This window comes from Cnephaeus nilssonii (genome assembly GCF_951640355.1).
Source record: "Cnephaeus nilssonii genome assembly, chromosome: 7".
NCBI classification, from domain to species: domain Eukaryota; kingdom Metazoa; phylum Chordata; class Mammalia; order Chiroptera; family Vespertilionidae; genus Cnephaeus; species Cnephaeus nilssonii.
The window spans coordinates 64,275,218-64,297,216 of record NC_137078.1 but is presented as its reverse complement, the minus strand read 5'-3'; the positions used below and the strand labels follow the sequence as shown (position 1 = coordinate 64,297,216).

The 21,999-nt window shown below is 45.1% G+C and overlaps 1 protein-coding gene across 2 annotated transcripts in view; it reads right to left on the bottom strand.

The window, feature by feature from the left end:
• Nucleotides 1-11,592, bottom strand: part of DAB1 (DAB adaptor protein 1) — a 278,601-nt gene extending 267,009 nt beyond the window's left edge. For both annotated transcript variants that reach the window (XM_079776036.1, XM_079776037.1), the window contains exon 1: nt 11,524-11,592. The gene's annotated coding sequence lies outside the window, so the exon portion shown is untranslated. The remainder of the gene's footprint in view (nt 1-11,523) is intronic.
• Nucleotides 11,593-21,999: the final 10,407 nt, after the last annotated feature.

Sequence of the window (21,999 nt, the reverse complement as noted above, 5' to 3'; positions counted from 1 at the left end):
TGGGGGAAAGGACTGTAGTCTTCAAATATGTAGTAGTAAAAAACAAAGATAGGCTGTGGAAATATCTTAGATTAAAAGAAATTAAACAGATATAACAACCTAATGCAACTAACAACTACATGTACAGACAGGATTTGTACTGAAGAGAATAAAATGCTACAAAGGTAATTATTGGACCAATTAATGGGTAAGTTAGGTAAAAATATTTTCTCAATGTTAAATTTTGATTTGATAACATTCCTGTGGCTGTGTAAGAGAATATTCATTTTCTTAGGGAATAGTCACCATGTATCTATCTATATCTATCTATCTATCTATCTATAGATATAGATATAGATATAGATATAGATATAGATATAGATATAGATATAGATATAGATATAGATATAGATATATAAGCCTAAGTGACCATTACCGTGGAACGACCAAAACGACTGGTCACTCTGATGCACAATGACCACCAGGGGGCAGACACTCAACATAGGAGCTGCCCCCTGGTGGTCAGTGTGCTCCACAGGGGAAGCGCCACTCAGCCAGAAGCCAGGCCACTCAGCCAGAAGCCGGGCTCATGGCTGGCAAACACAGCTGCCACGGCTGGAGCCTCTCCCGACCCTGTGGCAGCACTACCAAGCTGCAGCAGCAGGCGCAGCGGGCCGGCCCTGATTCGGGCTCCTCCCTGGCTGCCCGCCACCTGGAGCACTGCTACATCCCTCAGGGGATGTCTGACTGCTGGTTTAGGCCCGATCCCAATGGCATTCTCTGTAGAAGGCAGTCAGTCTGAACAACTCAGTGACTCAGATGTGCAGGGAACTCAGGATGAGCCTGCCTCCACGCTTGACTCACTTGACTTGATGGTGTTCACAGGACAGACCATGGTGGCCCAGCCCGTGCATGTGCAGCAGCTGCTGAAGCTCAAGCAGCAGGCCGTGCAGCAGCAGAAGGCCATCCAGCCACAAGCCAGCAGGTGGACATACCCCGAGAGGTCCCAGGCTGCAAGAAGGTGCAGGCCAGGCTGAGAGACCCCCCCCACCCCATGCATGAATTTTGTGCACTAGGCCTCTAGTTTAGGAATAAAGGGCTAAGATATGTACATCTTACTTTCAAATGATTCATGGGAAAAACATATACATGTATGTATGTGCATGCATGCATATATGCATGTATATATGCATATACATAAGGAGGGAGATAATACACAAATGATAAGGCAATAAGTGAATCTAAATAGAGAGAATAGGGTATTTTTGTATAGTCTTATGCTTTTTCCTACAATTTTAAGATTTCCAAATTTAAAAAAAAATTTAAAGGAAGGAAAAGCGTAGTTCAGACCCTAGTGTGAAGAGATATGGAACAAAGCTACTTCTGGCCTCTCTTTGCTTAAGTTCAGACCCATTTCACCTCCCTAGAGCATGCTTTCTAATTCCCAAGGCAGGCTGAGTTTAAAATTAGTTTATGGTTGTCACTTTTCATTACTGATTCCAACTTCACTGCATATCTGCCCGGACTACCTGACTTGGCAGAAGTCTGTGGACCAAGGCCGTTTTGAGCAGGTCTCTTCTCCGCCGAGCTCAGGCCTTCCTCTCCAGACCGCCCTCCTGCCAGGAATCTGCCCACGAAGGCCTTTCAGCAATCTGCCCCACACATCACGGCAATCTCCTTCATTACTTAGCTCAAATCAGCCTCTCATGGATCCTCTCCCTCTCCATCACAAAGACTATGGCTTTAACTTGTAAACCTTTTACTTAAAAAAAAATACATATATATATACACATACATATATATATGTACACACACACACACACACACACACACACACACACACACACACCGAGTGGCCAGATTATTATGATCTCTGAACACATAATAATCTGGCCACTCAGTGTATATCCTATATAATAAAAGGCTAATATGCAAATTGTCCCCTCAACCAGGATTTCGACCAGCAGGCAAGCTGGCCAACCGCCCATATCCCCTCCCCCAGGCTGGCTGGACCCACTCATGCACGAATTCATGCACCGGGCCTCACACACACACACACACACACACACACACACACACACACTGAGTGGCCAGATTATTATGCATTCAGAGATTATATATATAATCTAGCCCATTTGGAAAATACCTAAAATTCATTCATTGTTCTTTTCAGGGACAAGAAAATAGGGAAGAGTAAGGTTTTGCTGCAACCCAATGGCAACACTTATTAAAAGCTGCTGGGAGTGTCACAATGTAAAGGCTGTCGAAACTTTAGCAGAATGATATTCAAAAATACTACATCTCTCTCTACTGAGAAAGTACCACCATCTTCGTAAGGAATGTAGAGCCATCTCTAGCTTTGACCAAACCCTTCAAGAAAAATAATACATGGATAGAACATATCCCTGGTTTCCCAACTCTGAAGGCCAAAAAGTTGATAGATTAACAACCTTACTACAGACCCAGTCAATGCTGTTTTGCCATCACTATGTGCATCAAGAAAGGGGAGAAAAATCACAGATTTTGAAAACATCTCTTGGCAGAGAGCTCATCTTCATTATATTGCTTGTTGGTTATGTTTACCTGATGCTATGAAAACAGAAAAAGAATTTCTGGCAGTTGACAGAAAGCTCTATAGAAAGCCATTCTCTATAACAGGATGTAGGTAACAAATAAGTAAAACTGAAGTGAAAGGGAACAAAAGATTGAAAACGAAGGTGAAGGCAGAAGCAAGGACAGGGCACCAAAATATCTGTACAGCTGCAGAAGGTAGGCTACAAACCCATCTATGAGACTCCTAGAGGCCAGGGCAAAGAAGGAAGTATGATCAGTTATAGATGTCACAAAGTTCATGCTCAACTAAAGTTGGTTTTTTTTTTATTCCTTTGAATCTATCAGCTTTCATAAAATCAATACCATGTGTTATAATGGGCATTAACATCAGCACTAGTTCTACAAAATATCCAATAGAGAATATTCAATGTCCCTTAATTTATGTTGAGAGCATAATTTAGTATTAATACTTTTAAATAGGGTCAAAAATGCCACCCAAATCATTAAAATTCTCTTTGAACAATGCTTTCTTTTAGAAACTAAATTGAAAAATACATAAGTGGGATATAGCCATCTGGTAGTCTGGCTTTTCTAGGGTAAAACTAGAATTTTAAAAAAAATATTTAAATGGTTTATCAGTTTATTCATCTATAAAATGGGATAATGCTAGATAAAACTATGGAATTAAAAGAATGGCAGCAAATGAACCGTATGTGAAGATACTTTCAGAAAAATAAAATGCTATGTTCCCGAAGGCTGGCACTGTTATTATTAAGGTATCTGTCAACCATCAGCAAGGTGATGATGGGAGGAACAAAAATCTGTGTTTTTAATCAAACTCAAAGCTAACAAAAGCCAGGACCAGGTTTCAGCAATATGAAGGAATTTATGTGAGAGCAACACACATACTTATGAACATTTCATTTAACTAATGGATCACACAGTTTCATTAAGTATTTATTGCACCATGAAAATTCATTACATAAACTCAGAGTATCAGAAAAAAAAAAAAACAACAAGTATATAAACCTAAAATAATTCCATTAGTGTTTTCAGTACATGGGGCCCTACTGTTACCCATTCCTCATTTGTACCCCCTAGCCAGGTGAGGAGGTGGGTACACTGTGTATTTGCACTTCATGACTCAAGTCCCTCTACTCTCATCCCTGTTCCCTCCACAGTGTCTTTGAGTAACAGGGAACTACTGCGTTCCCCAGGGTCTTGCAGAAAACAAAGACGAGTATTTAATGAGGACCTCCCCTTGAACGGGATTTTAAATAAACAAATGTGGCATTTGGCAGCTTCACCTGCTGATTTTCCTAAAATATACACGGCCATTATTTACTCATTCTGCAAGCTGCATTTCATTATCTTCAAAGTTGATAATGGGAAAAAGAACATCTGTACGAGGCAAGCCCGGGGACTGTACACCAGATGTCCCCACGCTGCCTAGCTTCGAGGGTGGCCCTGCACAGGGCTCATTCCCAAGCCCTCTACATTCCAGTGACAGTCCTCATCCCTATCTCCATTGCTCCGTTGCCCCAGCAACATCCCTTCCCCTTGGCCCCACATGAGGTCTCCACCAATGGATACCATCTTCTCCCTGCCCAGAGCACCCAGACATGAGTGGCATGCTTTCTCCCATCACTGACATCCTGTATGAATTCTTCTCGTTCTTCTCAAATATCTCGTTTTTACCACCTTTCTTTAGAAAAGAAGGGCAGGTCATCTTCCTTTGCCTTACTAATGATCTGCTAGCCCGGTCTCAATTACTGTCCCTCTCCATCCAAAATGGGAGACAAGGATGGCTCAAATTTTCTCCACAAAAGGATCTGTATTTGATGGGAAGCCACCCAATTTCCACAATTATCTTCTTCACAAAAAGCACACACAACAGTGATAACCATGGGGCTATGTTTTCCTAAAGCCACAAATGGGGATGGATGCTCTGACAAAGGAGCTCTGTTTTTTGTTTGTTTCCTGATTTGTGAATGTATTTATTTCAACTGTCTCACAGAAACATAAAATTTAATCACACTGGGCAAATACTGAGCAAGTCACCAACAGGGAAAACATAATACGCCCTCCTCACTCTTACCCCAGCAAACTCCTTGAATCCCAGTTCAAGCTCCCCTCCTGTAGAAGGCTTCCCTGACCACACACATCCTTCCCTCGCACACCCGCCTCACAAGCACCCTTCCCTTCACACACCTGCCTCACAAGCACCCTTCCCCTCGCACACCCGCCTCACAAGCACCCTTCCCCTCGCACACCAGCCTCACAAGCACCCTTCCCCTCGCACACCCGCCTCACAAGCACCCTTCCCCTCGCACACCTGCCTCACAAGCACCCTTCCCCTCGCACACCCGCCTCACAAGCACCCTTCCCCTCGCACACCAGCCTCACAAGCACCCTTCCCCTCGCACACCCGCCTCACAAGCACCCTTCCCCTCGCACACCAGCCTCACAAGCACCCTTCCCCTCGCACACCCGCCTCACAAGCACCCTTCCCCTCGCACACCTGCCTCACAAGCACCCTTCCCCTCGCACACCAGCCTCACAAGCACCCTTCCCCTCGCACACCCGCCTCACAAGCACCCTTCCCCTCGCACACCAGCCTCACAAGCACCCTTGCCCTCACACACCAGCCTCACAAGCACCCTCGCCCTCGCACACCAGCCTCACAAGCTCCCTTCCCCTCGCACACCAGCCTCACAAGCTCCCTTCCCCTTGCACACCAGCCTCACAAGCACCTTTCCCCTCGCACACCAGCATGACAAGCACCCTTCCCCTCACACACCAGCCCACAAGCACCCTCGCCCTCGCACACCAGCCTGACAAGCACCCTTCCCCTCACACACCAGCCCACAAGCACCCTCGCCCTCGCATACCAGCCTGACAAGCACCCTTCCCCTTGCACACCAGCCTGACAAGCACCCTTCTCCTTGCACACTAGCCTCTACTGAGGCATAAGGCAGCACAGTGCAGAGGCTCCCAAACTTTGCACAATGGTGGAAGTCACCTGCGCGGCTGGAAAAAATGTTGACACTTGTCCGCCACCATGGAATCCTCATTTAACTGGTGCAACCTGGGCATTGGGATGCCTAAGAACTCCCCCAGGTGATTTGAATATGCAGCAAAGTTTGGTAGGAGAATTTACATTCGCCTTCAGGGCCAGCATGACCCCTCTCCTTAGTCTTAGAGGGTTGGGCCCATTATTGAACTCCACAGAGCATGAATGCATTCATTGCAAAATGTGATGGCTCTGAGAATACAGGTGTAGTAAATGATATATAATCAATATAATATGGTGCTGGTGGTAGGCAGGAAAATGGTCCTTCCAAGACATCCGTGCCCTAATCATCAGAATGATTTAGATCAGTGGTCACCAAACTTTCAGACCTCAAGGACCACCAGTGCCCCGCAGACCACCTGTTGGTGACTGATGATTTAGATTATGAGAATTTGGACTTTTGAACTGATGAGGTTTAGATGAGATTTGAGGTTTTGACCTGATGAGAGAGACCTATTTTGCCTTTGCACATTTTGCTGGATGTGAATCTCAGGGGCCAGGAGGTGGACTGTGATAGACAAAATAATGGCCCCCACAGATGTCCACTGCCTAACCCAAGTCCCAGCTGACTGCACAGGGGTCGATTCCTTACCAAAGGACAACTCACTGGCTGACCAGCAGCCACAGGTTGGCCTGACCTGAAGAGTTAGATCCAAACTCGATACATGAAAAAATATGCATATTCCCTCTCTTTCTCTCTCAAGAATATGAACTCATTAATACAGATTCTGTCCAGTGGTCATGGGACCGGAATTAAAAGATGCACAGGGAGAAGCAGTGAAGTAGCAAGGGGATGACTGAGCAGAAGTTAGGAGTTAGCAGAAGTCAAGACCAGGTAGAGAAAATAGGAGCGAGAAAGAGAACATTTTCAGTAGAAGTAGAAACCAAGGACACCAATGACAGGGAGTGACCCAGGGCCTGAGCAATGGAACAGGGGAACCTTCTCTTTCCTGGCATGGAATCATACTGCAGCCATTGTGAGGCCATGCTGCCTGGCTCCTTCTGAGACTGGGGGGAAATTCCTCCCGGCCTCACTGCTAGCATGGCCCTAGAGTGCCACACCCTGCCTTGCCGGTAGGGGGCAGAGGGCTGTAACCAATAGCCTGGGGCTCTCACTCCGGTGTACTTACCTCTACCACTCATCTGAGCCTGTAAGTACTTCAGTAGGCATAGACTGTGGCTATCAAAGACAAGACGAAAAAACATGAACATCACACTCACAGACTTTCCTTGGGTTTTCAAATCGAGGCTCCACCAAGTGCCAAATACATGACCTTTGGCAAGTCCCTTGAAGACTTTGGGCCTCAGTTTCTATCTCCGCAAAGCTGGGAAATAGGCAACTTACCCCTGATGGTTGCTGACTAGAATGCATGAGATGCTATGTGCACTGCCTGGGTCTATGGGAGTATCATTACATAGTAGTTGCCTTCCCTTCCTTCTATTTCATTTGCATATAATTCTTTGGAAGGAAAAGAGAGAAGTTCCCAATACTTATTTCCTATAGCATCTACCTATTAGTTGTTCCATACATACCTGTCAAAATGAGTCAGAAAATAACCACCTACAACTATCTCTGCTGTGATATTAAATGTGACATGTTGACTTCACCTGACCTCAGGCTCCACTCCAGCATGCCTCCCAAACTCCCAGCTGAGCGCGCCCCTCCTCCCCAACCCTCCCCACCCCCCGCCTCACAGGAAATACTAGTACATGCTACAGCCACACTAGGTCTGGCACAGACCCCAGGGCACAGCCTGGTCATCCAATGCCACACCTCCTCATCTCTTCAAACTCGGCCCACCCTTTGAGGAAACAGATGACAAATGCAAAATAGGGTTATTCTAAGAAAGTTAATACAGGGATTATTTACACAAAGGTGAATTGTGTTGAAAGGAAACTCCAAAGGACAGTGCAGTATCCCAGGGAGAGATTAACAGACCATTACCTCTCCTATAAAGAAGGGATTAGAGAAGGGAGAGGCAACCAGAACTGGGAGGAACCCTGTAGAGAAAACTGCCTTAACAGGAGCTTAACCTTCAGTGTAGGACACACCAAGCCCAAGGAAACCCAGCCAGGAGAAAGCCCCAAAGTGAATCAAGACACATAGCCTTCACCCTCCTCCTCCCTGCCCTTCAGCCTCCTGCAAGAACTGGGTATTGGCTGGAACTGAGAAGAAGCCCCATAGGTGCAGTCCACACAGGTTAGCCCTCAGGTTGGTGAAAGCAGAGTGAAGAGCAGACAGTGCCTCTGCAAGGGACAGCGGAAGTCAGTCCACCCCGCCCCAAGGTCCACGTGAAGATCTTCCTCCCTGAAAAATATTTGGTCACAGCCCCTGTTCTTCAGAATCCCCAAGAGACTTCATGAAGACATGGTTCCTTGTGACAGAGCATAAAACAGAAGGAAACGAAGAGAGGGAAGTTGAATTACATTTGTGAAGATGACCTACATGTGCCGTGTTCTGTGCTAAGCACAAAGCACTGTGCCTCCCTCATCTCATTCATCTTTACAAGTTGGGAAGGTATGTATTATTATCTCCGTTATGTAGTAGTGGAAACTGAGGCACTGAATTAATGAAATATCAAGCCTGGGTCCCATTTCCAGGCTGGATCCAGATCTAGAACCCCAGGGCATCCGACTCCAAATATCAGTGTTTCCATGAAACCATACTGCCTTGCATGCATTGTCAATTTCAAATCTGCCTAACCCTGTCCCTGGAGGAGTGTGAAGGTCACCTGAGGGCACAGGTGTTCTTCTCTTCCTCTAGCATCTCCTCCTGCCCCTGTGCTAATGAGATGCAGGAACAGCCCGCATATCTCTGGATACATAAAATCACAAAACCTTTGAAATCCCCACAATCTTATTTTCCTTCAGTTTAAAAATAACCTGTTTTGTCAAATATTCAAAAACTTCTTTTCCCTCTTTACACAGAACCTTTATTTTTTCTTTTTTAACACACATCTCATATTGGGATTCACATCTCAACACTCCCACAAGAAATGCCCCCAGGCTCCCTGTCTACTCAGGCAAGCACTTGGTAAATCTGGAAAACAATTTAGATTAATTTCTGCCTGCCAAGTACAGGGATTCTGGGTAGTCTTCTCTTATACAAAGTTTTCAAAGGAACATTATGTGTTTCCTCAATTATATGCAACAACATTTTTTTAAAATGGACTCCTCAGTTAAAGTCTTTATTACTAACTAGAGGCCCGGTGCATGAAATTCATGCATGGAAGGGGGGGTTCCCTCAGCCTGGCCTGCACCCTCTCCAATCCGGGACCCCTCGAGGGATGTCCGACTGCCAGGTTAGGCCCGATCCCGCAGGGCAGTCAGACATGCCTCTTGCAATCTGGGACCGCTGGCTCCTAACTGCTCACCTGCCTGCCTGCCTGATTGCCCCTAACTGCCTCTGCCTGCCTGATCGTCCCGCCTCTAACTGCTACCCTGCAGGACTGATTGCCCCTAACTGCTCAACCCTGCTGGCCTGATCGCCCCTAACTGCTCTGCCTGCCTGCCTGATCACCCCTAACCACCTCTGCCTCGGCCTCTGCCCCGCCCCCCTCACTGTTGCTTTGTCCAGAAGGATGTTTGGAAGTCGTCAGGTCTATCTGGTCTAATTAGCATATTTCCCTTTTATTAGTATAGATAATAAACACAATAAAGTGATTAATGATACAATCATGGCAGCTCCTATAGCTGACATCATGTGCATGTAATATTGCCTGGTGAGTATTTCTAGAAGCCCCCAAGTGCCCTTCTGACATCTCGTCATTTACTCCTTTTGCCTCCTCTGCAGGGCAGCCAGGGTGAGTTGGTGTGAGCTCCATGTGGAGGCTGAGGCCTGAGGCCCAAACAACCCACTTCCTCCATTCCACACCCATTTCATTTTCATTCAATGGGGAGACAACGAGCCTGGTCAAAAGAGAGCAACAGTGAAAAGGAAGGATCTCCAGCTTTTCTTGGGAGGGTGCCCTCATGCTGCCCCTTCATCTATGCCCATGAGTGCCATTTCCTTCCTAAGGACTGTCGAGGGTTGCCAAGTACTTTCCTGTCCGTGCACTCGCTTCATCATCATAACAACCCAGTAAGGTAGGTATTGCCATCCCTATGTTACTGTGGGTGGATAAGGAGATGCAATATCTCTAACCACAGATTTCCCAGCTACAAGTATTGAAAATATGACTGCAGTCCATGTCTTCTGGATTCCAAGGTCTTTATTTGTACCTTGCACAAAACTGACTCCTGAGCCTTTATCATGCTTTCTTATAAATTATTAGCTCTAAGGTTAAAACCCATACATGGGGTGGGACAATAGTAAGAGGGCAGAATCTGTTGCTAGTAGGTTAACTGGCCATACCCGGCTCTGACTCCTAAGCTGCTAAGTCCACATCTCCTTCACCACCTGCTGAATCTAGACCACACCTCCTTCTGTCCACTGAATCTCTGTATCTTTGCACAGCGACCTTGGCCAAGGCCTATGGGGCCACTGACCCCAATAATGATGCCTTTTTCCTCTTTGGAGGGAATTTCAGTCTTTGGACATTCAAATTTACAGTCTAAATTAGAAGTATCCTTTAGGCATAACAAATAAAGATAAAGATAACAAAATTAATACTAAATGGCTTTCAAGAGGCACACTGGTAAATGAATTACTCTAGAGTTTTAATTGGGTTTATCTCTAAAATGTGTGCCCATCTTGACTAAGTCCCCATTAACTGGCAGTTTTCAGAAAGCAGCTAGTCCTGCAAACAATCATTCACTCGACATTTGTTATTCTCTGGGCATTCGCAACTAATAGCCATCCAAGGAGGGAGGGATATATGATCAGAAGAAGCATGAAGAGATCTCTTCCCTCTAGAATTCCACGGGGAAACACCTACAAAAAAATCACAGAGCTTAAAAAACAGGATATCAAATACTGCTTTGAAAACCTTCATGAAAGCTAAGAATCCCTTCTCCCCATGCTGGAGTCAAGAATTTAAGATGTCAGGTAGGGATTAAAAAAAAAAAAAGAACCAAAAGTAAAAGGCAAAAGGAATATATTTGTAAAGCACAATTTAAAAACTGTCAAGATGATGTTCAATGACTCTTCATCTCTCAACATCTTTATCTCGCCATTTTATTGGCACACTGCCAGAAATCACAATAAAATAAGAAGTTGCTTCTAATAATATTAGGACTCTACAAGTGAAAATGTACTGTCACATCTGTGTGTCCAAATAAAATTCTCTTAGTTCCCTTGGGAAAACACAAAACAGGAATTTCTGACCCTCATTTCAAAGATTGAGAAACCGGGCTCTGAAAGGGAAGGTGATTGCCCCGCTCCTAACAAGCGGCAGTGTCCACTTTCAAGGGCATTAGGCTTCCAGTCTAGAGTTTTAAAGCAAGAAAGACTCTTGGATGTCATCTGGAGTCTTCCTTTTGCAGAGGAAGAAATGTGTCTTTTAGAGACTGAATGGTTTGTCCCAAGTTGCCCAGTTAGCAAGTCACATAGAACCATTAGCCAGGTCACCTGATTCCTAGTCAATTTCTGACACCACTGTGATCCAATGTGTGCTCCATTCGGAACATCAGTCATAGAAAGCACATCCATGTTTTCATATTATTAGACAATTTCTAACATCAGTCACTCTTATAGGATTCTTGCCCCCAATACAAGTTATTTCTGAAACATTTCAAAAAGCATAAAAGAGACCTTTAAAAGGATTACAGGACAATGAAGTGTTTGCCCACACAGTAGAAGGAGCCCTCTGTTCAGACATAATTTCCCAAGACTCAGCTTCACAGAGAGAGATTCTAGAAAACACTTCCCTGAAACTTCAAGCACAGGCAAAAAGCAAGCACGACCCAACAACCTGAGCAAATTAATTTCTAATAAACAGCTCAAATCAGAGATTTAAAAAAATTAAGTGTTCCATTACCCCTGTGATCGTGTTGCAAAGCGTAGCTCCTGGAGAGACAGCTGCCCTGGCCCTTGTGGGAGCTGAGAGTCATGCCACAAAGGAGGAAGGACAAAGTTCATCCACAGACGGGACTACAATGGGGGAGTGTCGGTGGTTACCAGAGGAGGAGCTCTCGGCAAAGTGCCATCACGTGGGGAAAAGCAGCTGTCTTCTGCCCTGAGCACCATCAGGGCAAGGGGCATCCAAACACAGGGCCCCTCCACTCTAAACACAGTTCTTTACTCATTCGATCAGCACACAGGTTAACTTTACTGCCTACAGCCTGTCTGCCTTACAGGGTTCAACGCTGGGGATGTAGCTTAGGTCCTAGTGGAGGGAGGCAGAGAGGCACAGATGAATGTCGAGTATACAATAGATCAGATGTCGGGAAATGAGATGAAGAAAATTAAAGATGGAGAGGGGATTAAAAAGTGCTGGGAAGGGGTAGGTTTTTTTAAATGCGTACTCAGGGAAGGTCTCACTGAGATGGCATTGGAGCAACTTTTTAAAAGGTCAAGGTGCATGGCCTGCAGACAAATGTCTGGGGGAAGAGCATTCAGGCAGAGGCAGCAGCAAGCCCCAAACCTCTTAGACAGAAATAAGTCTTTTCAGAGGACGCGCCGCTGTGAATATAGAGGAGAGGAAGACAGAAGCAAAGGGTGAGGCCAGAGGAAGAAGCCAGAGTCAGGCCCTTGGGGCAGAGAGAAAAGCAGAGTCTTTGCTCCCAGGGAGACCACAGCAGTCATTCTGCCCAGAAGGCTTGGTGTTTCAAAGCCAGCTTCCCATTCACTAGCCAGGAGACCCAGGAAAGGAACACTTTTGTGGGGCTCCCTTTCTTTAATTGGAAAAATAAGAACACTCATAATCTCACCTCCTCTGTCCCATTCCTCCGGCTCCCGAATCATTTCCTAAGGTGACTTCACAATGCTAGACTCCTACATGTCATCACTCTTCCTCCACAGAACAACCACGTGGATTTAACCTTAGCTTCTCCTTGTCACAGACACACAAGAGTTAAGTGTTTGCTCACAAGAGTATAGGGAGTGTCAGAACATGGATTTTATTTTATTATTTTTTAAAATATACTTTATATTGATTTCGGAGAGGAAGGGAGAGGGAGAGAGAGGTAGAAACATCAATGATGAGAGAGAATCATTGATCAGCTGTCTCCCGACACACACTGAGGATCAAGCCCACAACACAGGCATGTGCCCTGACTGGGAATCAAATCATGACCTCCTTGTTCATCGGTTGATGCTCAACAACTGAGCCACACTGGCTGGGCCAGAATCGGGATTTGAACACAGGTCTTTGGGACTCCAAAAGCCACGGCACTGCCTGTGTGACGGCGCCAAGAAAATGATGGCTGGAAGTGACACGCAGCATGAAACGGGCATCAGGGCCTCGTGGTGGCTGTGGCTGTCCTAGTGACTGTATGCCATGTGGGGCTGTGGAACTAAGTGCTCTATCCTTCCCTGAGGGCTGGATGGTCCCACGTGGGGATACCTACAATCAGAGGGTTGCAAGATGCAATGTATCTGGCTTCTCTTGTTAAGTGTGGGTTCCAGAAGTCTGATCAAGTTGGGAAACTGAGGTAGCCATCCAGGTTATAAAATGCCCCAGACTTGAAAGTCAAGCTTTGAAGGGGAAGAAAAGTAAAAAAGAGAGACATCATACTCAGGAGCTGTCAGAGTGGCAGCGGTTATTCCTTCTCTACAGAAAGGCTTCCTGCCTGCAGCTCATCTGGAGAGGAAAGAACTCAGTTACGCTGATAAGCAGAGGTTTATGGCCCTGGACCTTGCTCCCAATAAGTTGAGATTCAGTTGGACGCATCAGGAGAAGCTAACATGTTCTGGTTGCTTTTCTTCCTGGAATGAACTATACCTTTAATTTCCAACAGAATCCATATCCAGGCAAATGGAGCTAGGGGTCACCTCACCTGAAGTCTACTGCACTGGAACCTGGCTGAGTTAGTGTGCTGCCTGTATGTCCGAATCTACCTTCTCAATTGACTGGAAAATGGCAACAAATAGTATGATGATGATAAAAATCACAGAGACCAAAAGGTAAAGTTTAAGCTTAATTCCTGGCTCTAAATTTTACTGTTTCTTAACCTCTCTGAGTCTAAATTCCTCAATTCTGAAATGGGAATGCCGATACTTATATTGCAATATTATTACGGAAAAAAAAGTATGTAAAGTCCTTGGTCCATAGTAGTTCCTCGGTAGCCAAAAGCTGTTACTAAATAAAATAAAGTGAATAAGGTTTTCCATCCGTGATCTCATTTGATCCCTACAACAAATCGCCAGACCTTAACTTAAGGTCTTTCATACAGTAGTCACTCAAAAGATAGACTCTAGAGCTAGGGCAGAGTTTACAAAGAGTGATCTAAGCATCTTATTTTACCAATGGGGGAAACTGATGCTCAAAATGGGACATGCAATTTTATCTAAGCAAGTTACCTTCTATAACAATTCAGAAACTTCTTGATAAACAAAGCCAAAGACAGAATGGCATCACAAGCTCATTGCCATGGGGACCATCATCAGGGCATGGACCAATGTACCTGGGATCAAATCTAGTTGTTGTGATATCCTGAATCACACAAAGGTTAAGTTCATTTTACACAGGAGAGTGGAGGAAAGTGCCATGGGCCTTGAATGGAAAGTGACCCCCATTTACACAGGACTCCCGCTCAGGGAAATGAAAGCCGGACTTGGCAAAGGTTCTGATTTACAGAGTGGCTGGTGGGCAGAGTGCTGTGTTCAACTCCAGCGTGGCTGCTTTTCCCACTGGCTCACTGCCCGAGGGTTCCGCAGGGCCAGCTCCACGCTCAGTCTAAGTGGACAGGGGCGCTTCTGTGGGACTGAACTGCCTGCTTTCACAGGGCAGGGACAGCAGAACAGGACTCTGCGAGGCCCTTGCTCTCAGCAGGACCCTGGGCGGGCCTGTGCGGCTGCTCAGAAACCCTGGGAGGAGCCTCTCAGAGGGCTCTGTGCCTTTCTGTCTCCTTTTCCCAGAGCAGATGGGGTGCTAACATGATGGGTGCAGTGCCCAGTTTTCAGGCAGCGACTGTTCCTGTGGGAAGAATGCTCAGGCTAAACGTTAGAGAGTGTGGGGAAAGGCAATTGGGAATGAGGCATCGAGGTACAGGAGAGAAAGGACGCGGGTCTGTGTCTGTCTGTGTCATATCCCCGCATGGCTTTGAGCAAGCTGCCACCTCTCTGAGCCCTCTCATGGTCCCCCACACTGTGACCTGCGGAGATGCCAAGCTCTTCTTCCGCTACAAAAAAATGTTTTAAAATTACACTCTACGACTGTGTTGGCTCAAAGAGAAACATAATATTTGGCCTTAAAAGTTCATTTCCTTCTCCTGATTCTACAAGAAAGTAAAACATGTTTTGTGGGCTCTTAAAGGTACAGGGTTATCCAAGGCTCTGCGATGCTGTGCTTGCTAATAGCTAAATTGGCCACCGTTTCCTTAACTGAAAAATGGAATTAATGGCACCTACTTCTCAGCATAGTGAGAGCATTAGTAATTTAATCTTTAATTCTCGTAGCACCATGACTGATATCCAGCAGACAGACACTCAGTGGCTCTTAATATGATGTTATTGTTATTACTCAGAAAATATAACTTGGCCAATCTTTAAAGGAAACAAGATTGTGAGCCTTTTGGAATAGGAGACATGAGCTTGTTCTCTATGTCATTTATTCATTTATCAACCCCTCAGCATCACCCAACAGCTGTGAGAACATGGCCATTGCTCAGTAACCACCATGAGCTTCAAAGGAAACATTTTCCCACCAAAGGGACACTTTACCAAAACTGTTTTGTCTTACTGTAATTTTTTTTTTAAATATAAAAACATCAAGCACTTAAAAAACATCAATGGCCCAGGCTCAGTAAGCTGGGCCTGCAGCGGGGCTGTGGGTTTCTGGGAAGAGCACCTAACGTGGAGGCTCATGGGGACTCTGCAGGTCCCACTTGCTCCCATCAGAGGCATGGCAGGTCCCTTGCACTCTAAGCCTCAAATCCCTTATCTCTAGCATGAGAAACCAGCCCTGCCTACATCAGAGATGCTGTGAGGCTCATAGGGTTTAACAAAAGTTCATTAAACAATTTACCAGGGCTTCCCACAAAACTCTCTATTCCTTAAGGATGTTCTTTAAAAATAATAGAAGGAAAGAAGGAAGGAAGAATGGGAGGGAGGGAGGGAGGGAGGGAGGGAGGGAGGGAGGGAGGGAGGGAGCCAGACATGGTTAAATAGTTCTGAAAATACCTCAAAATATAATGGTCCCTGATACCTTGAAAATTTTTAATAAATATTAGCATATTAAAAACATTGAAGGATCCTCTGTTAAACAAAAAAAACTGCTTTACCTTTATGACAGAAATTCCATCATTTGTTTAAGCAAATTTTCTCCTTGTCATAACTATAAGTATCTCCTCTGTTCTGGGACTTGCTCACTCACCATCCTGTCCTTCTTTCTGTTTTTTTTTTTTCTTCTGCTTCCGGATCTTTGCAGTTATTGTTCCTTCTCTTGGTTCCCTCTTATCTGACAGACTCCCCTCAAATGCTACCGCTTTAAAGTCTCAGCTCACCCAACATACAACAGCCTCCCATGTCCCTCCTACCAGTCATTTCAACCTCTATTGTTTTACAGTAGCTATTTCATTTAAAATCTATCAAGAATGTGTTTGTTCATTGTCTAATCCCTTGAGGGCAGGTAGTTTTCCTGACTTGTTCATCTTTGTAGCCACTGCAATGAGAAAGATTACTCAAAGTACACTTCAATAACTACTGGATGGATGGATGGATGGATGGATGGATGGATGGATGGATGGATGAGTGGATGGATGATGAGTGGAACACATTATATAACTAGAGGCCCAGTGCATGAAATTCATGCACAGGGTCGGGGTGGGGGAGGGAAGAGTCCCTCAGCCTGGCCTGCGTCCTCTCACAATCTGAGACCCCTCAGGAGATGCTGGGCCTAAACTGGCAGTCAGACATCCCTCTCGCAATCAGGATGCTGCATGCACCAGTGACCATACTTTTCATACAGGTGAAAGGTATCTTGCTGTTGTATGGGCAACTACATTTTTTTTGCCCTGATTATAAAAAGTAGTACATAACATGATCCTTCTGAGGCAGTAGTACCATTTTCTCCATCTTATGGGTGAAAAAACTGAAGCAGACAGAAGTTAAGTAAATGGCTTTGTCACACAGTTATAAGTGTCAGAATCAGGGCTGACCACAAAATGTGCAAGCCCGAGTCCATGCATGTCATCACTGCAACATTCTGTTTTTTCAGTGTTATAGAGTAGTCTTGCCAGGTTTTAATTTTTAAATCGAAGAGACTGTTCCCAATATATAGGGTAGGGTCCCTAGGCCTGGCCGGCGATCAGGACCATCTGTGGGGCGAGCAGCAGGCGGGGTGATGGCGGGGCAGGGGACCCTGCTGGCACCTGCCTTGGCTGGTGGCCTGGCACCACCAGCAGGCTGGCCCCGCCTCCCTCTTGGGGCAGGGGGAGGGGGGAGGGGGGGGCAGACGTGCATCATAGCGACCGGTCATTGCACTGGTCATTCTGCGGTTTGGTTGATTTGCATATTAGGATTTTATTATATAAGATCTTTATGAAACCCCTTTAGCCTTCTGGGCCTTAGATCCCCCATCTATGTTGGAGGACTTAATAATTAAGTGCTTCCCAATGTAGTTATTGTACATATACAGCTATGAAGACACTATTAAATATTTTCTAAGCAGCAAGGAACTTTTCCTGGCTTTACTTTGTTTAACTTAATCTTTAAAACAATCTTATGAGAGAAGTATTACTATCCCAGTTTAAAGATGAAAATGGACAAAAACTTGAATTCCTTACTGGTAAGTGGTGGAGCCTACTGCCCAGTCCTGTCAGTGCTTCTTCTACATCATAAATCTATAAGCCAAAAGGAAGTGGTGGCTCTCACTATTAAAAGACATGTGGCTGCAAAAGGAATGGGCGTGAGGGAACAGGTAAGGCACTTTTACACATAATTCAATTCACTAGGTCTCACTCCACGCCTGGAAAACAGGAAGCATTTTCCCAAATCAGTGGATTTTTTGGAAGCCTAAGTTTTGATCTATACAACTGGTTTCCATATTTTTAATAAAATCTTTTGCATTTCATTCGCAGCATGCATTCTAAATCATCTCTATACGTGACAATCAGGTGGCATCCCCCTCCCCCTTCACATGAAGAGTTTATTTCTCTCGGAGAGCAATTACTGACAAATGGCAGGCTACAGAAGGTGTTTCTCCGGCAGTAGCATCTGGCTCCTTGGCAGGCTCCTCAGGCAATTTTACTGGCAGCGTTCAAATGGCCGGGGGGTCAGTCAGAGCTCAGCTGTCCATGAGCTCTCAGGTGGCCCGCCAGCCTCTGCCTGAATGCCTCAAAGAGAAGAAACAAGCTTGGACCCGCCACAAAAGTTACAGCTCAGTGCAAGACAACTATGCTTGTCAGAACCATTGGGGCCAAGAAATTCCCATGATCCTCTTGGCTAAACAACAACCTGAAGAAGGGCATGAGACACCCAGATTTTAAGGGAATAGGCAAATATATGATCTGGTAGGCAGTAACTAAAATGGCCCAGAGAAACTCCTGCCTCACAGTATTTCATTGCTATGGGAATCTCTTCCTTCTTCCTGGGTGTGAGACAGACGTACTGGCTCAGTTCTATTAATTAGAATATGGCAAATGAGATGATGCCACTTAAAAAATAGGTTAGAGAAAGACTCTAGCTCCTTCTTGCAGGCCTTCTCTTGTCCCCTTGTCTGTTAGTTCCGATGGAAGCCAGCTGCCATAATTGTGAGCTGCCCTATGGGGAGGCCCAGGTGACAAGGAATTGAGAGAGACGTCCAGCCACCAGCCTGTGAGGAACTGGGGACTGCTGACAGCTATGAGTGAGCTTGGGGACAGACCCATCCCAGGCAAGCCTACAGATGAATGCAGCAGCGCTGACCACACCCTGGTTACAGCCTTGTGAGATACCCTGAGCAACAGTACACAGCTAAGGCATCCCACTGGAGTGGTGAACTAATAAGTGTCTGTTGCTTTAAGGTGTGAAGTTTGGGGATAATTTATTATGTAGTAGTAGTTAACTAACAGGTGTTCTTAAAACAGAAAATATATCTTTATAAATCATGTCAATACAATGACCTCTTCTTAGTCTACCCAAATGTCACCTCCTTGGGCCTATTCTGATCAGCCTACTGAAAATTGTAACTCACTTCTACCCCCATTCCCATACCACCACATACTGCACCAGCCTTTCATATTTCTCTAATGCTTAAACATTACCTTTGAACACTTTATCAGTCAAAGTGTGGACTTTGGAACAGCAGCATCAACATCCCATGGGAGCCTGTTGGAAATGCAAATCTTAGGGACTATTCCAGACCTATTGAGTCAAAATTTGCATGATAGGAAGGCAACTTAGGGATACATCAACATTTACAAAAGACTTTTAATGTTCTAAAAATATGTATTAATTTTTTTCTGTCTCCTATCATCCCTTCAAATCCCAATCAAGTGTGAGACATGAAAGTTATTGTTGATCCTGATTTCCACCATTTGGAAGTACCTGGTCTGCTCTTGTAAAAGTAAACACAGAAATGAAAGACACAGAGACTACTCTTAGGTACATTTTACAATCAATGCCATTTTGATCTAAGCTCCTTTGACCTAGATTTCTGTCACCTTCCCAAATGGCAGGTCAGAGCCATTAATAAATCCTACACCTCACCTCTAGTTTGTCACTAGTGAGGGGCTGACCAAAATCTCTCTCCCAACTGCAGCTCAAAAATCCTAGAGAAGAATTTGGTTGGTCCTAACACATCATTTGTACGCTCCCAGAATAGACAATTGTGTCTATGTGGCTGGAGCTGAATGGTAGCTCCATTGCAACCATGCAGTGGACTTGGTAAAAAAGTACTGAGAAGGGAAGGAAAGTGCTGAGTAAACAAAATGTCAATGCTCCTTGCATTTTACAACTTTATGCCCTTTATGTGCTGTTCCTGCACCAGAATACCTACACAAATGACCTGACACCTCTACTACTCTATATTCCATTCTTTATTAGAAAAAAAAATTATTATAGCAACGTAGGGCATTTTGACTCAGTGTGATAAATGTGCTATTAAAATGTCAAACTTTTATTTACCAATTAATGTGCAAAAATGAACACACAATTCCTGAGCCTTGGATTGAGGGGTTGAAATGAGGCAAGGCTTGGGCTTGTTATATAGTGTTTTCACATTTTGCATGTTTACTTGGACATGACTACATCATCATACTTCTGTGGATTCTCTGCCTACTCTTGAGGATAGCACAGTTTGCCAAGACTATGTGTAAAAATAGTCTCTTCAATCAACAACAGACATGCACACTCCATGTCCACCTATTTTGCTTTTGTCCCACATCTCCCAACTCATGCCCCCTAACAACTCCAGGGGCCTCCATGTCGTTTGCATTGGGGATTCCCACCTGTCTCTCCATCTGGGAAACTCTCAGGGGTAGTGACAGATCTGATTGAACCACCCTCTCTTTTTAGAAGTGTTGCAAGGCCCTGGGGCTGCTGCTAATTACTAGACCTGCTACTACTGCGTGTGCTGTCCCCTCCCCCAGGATCAACTTGTATGGAGAGTTGGGGGAGCCATGGAGATGGGCGTCTTTATCCTGGCAGAGCTCACGGTCCAGCTTCCAAGAGCTAGTATCAGCAGCTGAGGATTGGGGGAGGGCGGATTTGGGTCAGAATCAGCAGCTGCAAACAAAAGCAATTGGCTAACCATTCCATGACAGCTTTTCTACTCGCATATTTGGACTCCAGGCCCTGCCTCTGTATTACTTTCACCTGCTTAGAGTAAGACATCTTGAAGGCATTGAAAGCTCTACCTGATTCCCCTGCTCCTTTCTCAGGATGTTGTCTGCTTCTTACCAAGTAACTCTTCCTCCCTCTCCCCAGCCCTGCCACCTACTCCCCCCCCCCACACACACACACCATTCAATACTTTGTGTGACCTCTCCGTGTCTCCAGGGCACTAAGCTCTCACATTTCCCTGACACTGGGAAGCTGCTTCACCTGCACTGCCTCTTCTCCCTGCCCAGTCCCTTAGAGACACTGAACAGCCTGATACTTGCTTTCTTGGCCCCCCTTCTGGCTGGAAGTGGCACTATGATGCAGTTCTGGCAAATAAAGAATAAGAGGGAGACCAGAAGTAGCTTGCTTCCTGGGAGTTTCTTCTGGGGAATTGGATTTTATTTTGTTTTTTTTATCTCTGATAAAAGATAGGAGACAGATAAGGAAAGCTCTATCCTATCACCTGGCTGCCTTGGATTCTTTCTGTTCTCAATGATTATATAAAGACTAGAGGCCTAGTGCACGAAATTTGCCTAAGCCGTCAGTTGGACATCCTTAATGCTGCCAAGGAGGTGGGAGAGGCTCCCACCACCACCGCTGCACTCACCAGCTATGAGCCCGGCTTCTGGCGGAGTGGCACTCCCTCTGTGGGAGCACACTGACCACCAGGAGGCAGCTCCTGCGTTGAGCGTCTGTCCCCTGGTGGTCAGTGTGCATCACAGTGACCAGTCATTTCACCATTTGGGCAATCTGCATATTAGCCTTTTATTATATAGGATGTGGTATTTGTTCCTATGGCCGCTGTACTGAGACCATGCAGCAATTAGTCTAAGGATGACAGTGCAGAAAACTTGAGCCCCGAAATAACAAATCTGAACTACTGCATGGATCTCAGGACCACCCTCTTCTGATTCTTTGCTATATGAGATAACAAAATTACTTTATTCCTAAAGTTGATATGAGCCAGGTGTTCAATTCTCTCTTACTAACAATCTCATGTTCTACTTTGACATTCTTATGCTAACGCTTCTTAAACTTGGTAAAGTCACAGAGCAATGAATGGAAGCATAGATATTCTCCATACAAGTATGCACACCCCCAAGTTTGCCTACAATTTCAGGAGCATCACAGATCCTCTGCATCTCACCTATGGGCATTCTCTAACCCATTAATAGCCTGCTCATAGGGAAACCTACATCTTATATACACATATAATGGGATTATACAATCAATACTGATACATACAATAAGGACTCAAAGGCACTTTAAGTTCTTCAGTCTTACAAGATATGTGTAGCATCTTCATCATTACTTGTGAATGTTTACTGTTTCAAAGGTCCCAAAATACCTTTCTAAGCATGCTATGCAATCTCATTTGATCTCTAAACCCTATGAGGTAGGCATTACTATTATCTCTACTTAATACAAAAGAAACTGAGGCTTTGGCAAGACTAAGTAAATTATCCAAGGTCACAGAGCTAGTAAACAGTGAAGTTAACATTTAACTCGGGCAATCTGACTACACAGTCCTTTTAATCTCTACTGTATGCTG